The 3,829-nt window shown below is 44.7% G+C and overlaps 1 pseudogene; it reads right to left on the reverse strand.

Moving 5' to 3' along the window:
* Window positions 1-811: 811 nt before the first annotated feature.
* LOC128108623 (heterogeneous nuclear ribonucleoprotein C-like) lies at window positions 812-2,381 on the reverse strand (annotated as a pseudogene).
* Window positions 2,382-3,829: the final 1,448 nt, after the last annotated feature.

Consider the following 3,829-nt stretch of genomic DNA (forward strand, 5'->3'; position numbering starts at 1 on the left):
AAGCTGTTAGACTATTTCCCACGAGCCGTGCACCGGTGTGCAGCTTCCCAGAGGCAAGTGTTCCAGCTGTTTCATAACTTTGCCAACACCAGGTTGGCTGATTTGCTAGGATGAGTCACGGAACCCAAGAAAGGGCTTTACGTGTCACAACAGTCACTTTCGGGCATCTGTGTTGGACTAGCAGAGAGAACAAGGTGACGGAGGGAAGACTCGCTTTGCCTCACGGTTTCAGGCAGGGCATTCCGTCCGTGGTGGCTCACCTCCATGAGCTCAGGTAAAACATCCTGGCAAGGGGAGCCTTTAGGCTTTAGACACTTAAATAACTTTCATAGTCTCAATTTATGTTTGCCTAAAGGCTGCGGTTGTTGCAATTTATGGGCACCTATTTACAGAGAAATACACCTTAAATCATTTTCTCATTGAATTGAGCTGTCAGAAGGGAAAATGACTGTGTGTCTGAGTCTATTTATGGCTGTCTCTCCTATTTCATGCATCGATGTGTTTTCCTCTTTCTGCTGCTACAGTGGCCTTGAGTGGTGAGGCTTAAAATTCTGTATCAGGAACCTTTAAGCTTAGTATTCTAAAAAACTGTTTTGGCTAATTCGAGTCCAACTGCAAGCTCTCCCACAGGAAATTTAGAATTGCCTTGTCAGTTTCTGGCCCTGAGAGGATTTTGATTAGAATGGCATCGAGTTTGTGGGTTAGTGTGGGGAGACTTGACCTCTGACTACTGAGTCCTCCAGTTTATGAACATGATATTTCTCTCTGCAGGACATTTCTCTAGTTTCTCTCAGAAATATTTTTTTCCTGGTTTAATAAGGAATTGTTTATTTTGAGAAAAAGATCCCAAACATCAGGCTGTTCACAAAAATAACCCATGGTATTAACTTTAGAAAACAAATATTAAGACTATTACACTATTTTCCTGTAAGATGCATTTGACATGCCAACTCTCATTCACAAAAATACATGGTTACATTCGTGTTGAACAGCCCCACTCATGTGAGGGAAACACACACCAAAGCTGCTCTCAGGGTTACAAGTAATTGAGATGCCTCTGCAGTTAGGGAAGCAACTACCAAAATCATAGGAATGGGAAGAACTGTACCTCCCTGCATAACAAGAGATTATTTTGGAGACAGTTGATAAAAAACCATACTTTTTTTATTGTTAAGTCAAAGAGGTATCAAAATTAAGAGCAAAACTTACAAGGTAAGACTTAACAAAACTACTAAGGAGCATCAAAGGAAGTTTAAATGGAACTAGGTGCAGGGCAATTATGAATCGATGAAGCAGGAAGGATATGGAGAGGGTGAACAGTGAGAACGTGCTGAAGCTCTAGGGGAGAGGATCTGCTGTTACTTTGATCTCTCACAAGCAATTTCTAAACTCCACTATGTGCTTAAGAGTCATCCTCTCCATTGGCGCTGTCTCTGTCATCCTGTCCTTCCTCAGCCTCTTTTTCATCATCCTTGATCAACTCCAGCTGGTCATCCCCCCATCTTCATTGTCATCATCATCCAGCAGGTCACCCTCCTCAGCAGAGTCATCTGCACCGGCCTCAGACTCCATCTTCACATTAGTCTCATCTTTTTTCACAGAGGCACTGCTCTGCTCTTCTTCAGACTTTTCATTCTTCATCTCTACTGGAGATGAGAAGGACAAGCCTGCTTGCTTGCTTTGTTCCTTTTCAATTTTTTTCCCAGGCTTTCCAGCAGAGAATCCACTTTTTGCTTTATCTGAGTCAGCTCCTTCTTGATGGCCTGAAGGTCATCACCTTTCAACTTTCCAGACTTGGATGAAGATCCCCGTTGTCCATTCTTCGAATTGACACTTTTCCCGCTTCGAGAGGTGTTTCCAGAAACACGCTAGTGTTTAGAAGGCACCACAGCTCGGGCAAAAGGAGGAGGAGGAGGAACACGTGCTGGGTAACGGTACATCCTGTCATACTAATCCCGTTGAAAGTCATAGTCCAAATCAAACGAGGAACCGCACATCTCCGCTGCAGATTGTTTCACACCTGCTTTTCCTCGGTTCACTTTTGGCTCTGCAGCCAGATTAATATCTAAAACCTGGCCAGCAATCATTCTGCCATCCTCTCCAGCTGCAGCAGCCCGGGCATTTCTTTCGTTAACATATTGGACGAAGGCAAAGCCCTGATGCACAGAGCAACCCACAGTTTTGCCATACTTTGAAAAGATTGCCTCCACATCAGACTTCTTGACCACAAGTGTATTGAGATTCCCAATGAATACACGGGAATTCATGGATCGAGGGTCTGTTTTGTTGGTAACATTGCTAGCCATCTCCTTTGATTACAAGGTCTCTCACAAAGTGTAGCTGAAGATCAAAAAAAAAAAAAAAAAAAAAATCTCACGAGAAGATGGAGAGAGAGCCGAGACTGCCTCTCCTACGGCGGTTCCGGTTCCTGCCGAGACGCCGAAGCTACAGCAGGCAAGCAGCTCACGACCGTTCGCTCACCGTCTCTTCACAAAAATCTCTCTCAGAAATATTTTACAGGTGTTCACATTTGCCTCTTGCGGTGACCCCAAAACCAAACTCTGAGCTGAAGCATTTGAAAGACACTCCTCGGCTGAAGTCAGTATTCATCATCCACATCATTTGATGTGGTTTCTGTTTTAGCTTTTTTTGGCAATATTCCCCTGTTTCCCTCTTTACTTCAGAAAGGGGGTGACCATACCCTACATCTACTCCGAATTTCTCCCCTCCTTACCAATTCTTTTGCTGGGCTAGTGCTGTGGGGTGGTCTTATGTCAAATGTGTTGCTGATTGGTCAATAAATAAATCACTGATTGGCCATTGGCCAGGCAGGAAGTGTAGGTGGGACAAGGAGGAGAATAGAGCGGGGAAGTGGAAGGCTGAGTCAGAGAGACACTGCCAGCCACCATGACGACAAACAGCATGTGAAGATGCCGGTAAGGCACAAGCCATGTGGCAAGGTATAGATTAATAGAAATGGATTAATTTTAAGCTGTAAGAACAGTTAGCAAGAAGCCTGCCACGGCCATACAGTTTTTAACCAATATAAGTCTCTGTGTTTACTTGGTCGGGTTTGAGCAGCTGTGGGACTGGCAGGTGAGAGAGATTTGTCCTGACTGTGGGCCAGGCAGGAAAACTCTACCTACAGGCTAGCATGGACACACTTCCCTCCTTCCCATCAAGGCCGATCTCTTCACCTGCGTTTTAAATCACCTGCCCCCCACCATCAGAGACACCACATGACATCAACTGTCCTTTCTAAACAATCAAGCCCTCCCTCTCAGTTAGTTCTATCCCTACCCCATTCAAACACATGCCAGTCTCTTCCATCTCAAAAAAAAAAAAGCACGATTTTTAAGAGGCTTCTACCTGGCCACGTTCTGGCTACCTTTTCCAGTGCCTTCCTTACTCTGAAGCACCATCCAAAGCCAGCTTCTGCCACACCATTTCCCCAGCTGCCAGAAGGTCGTCAATGACCATCTGTAAAGCAAATCAAGCTGCTGCTGTTTCTATGACAATGCTGGTGGAGTTTAATGGTTTGCAACAAAAACATTTATCTCTCGTCCACTTGTCTTTAGGTCAACTATGGTTCAGCTGGCTCGGCTGAGTTTGGCCTTAAGCCAGGCCATTTGTTTGGTTCAGAACTCTCCAATGTGCCTCTCGTTTAGAGGAAATCAAATGGTATTCAGCATGTATTCTTGTCACAGTGACAGCAGACACCCAGACGAAGGATGAAGAGGCATGCTAGGCCCCCTGTGGTCTAACTTGTCACTTTCACTCACATTTTTTTTTCACGGTGACAAAAAAAATAATTGTACATAGATATAGG

The sequence above is a fragment of the Peromyscus californicus genome, unplaced genomic scaffold (assembly GCF_007827085.1).
Source record: "Peromyscus californicus insignis strain IS unplaced genomic scaffold, ASM782708v3 Scaffold_13__1_contigs__length_99412109, whole genome shotgun sequence".
In the NCBI taxonomy this organism is placed as follows: Eukaryota; Metazoa; Chordata; class Mammalia; order Rodentia; family Cricetidae; genus Peromyscus; species Peromyscus californicus.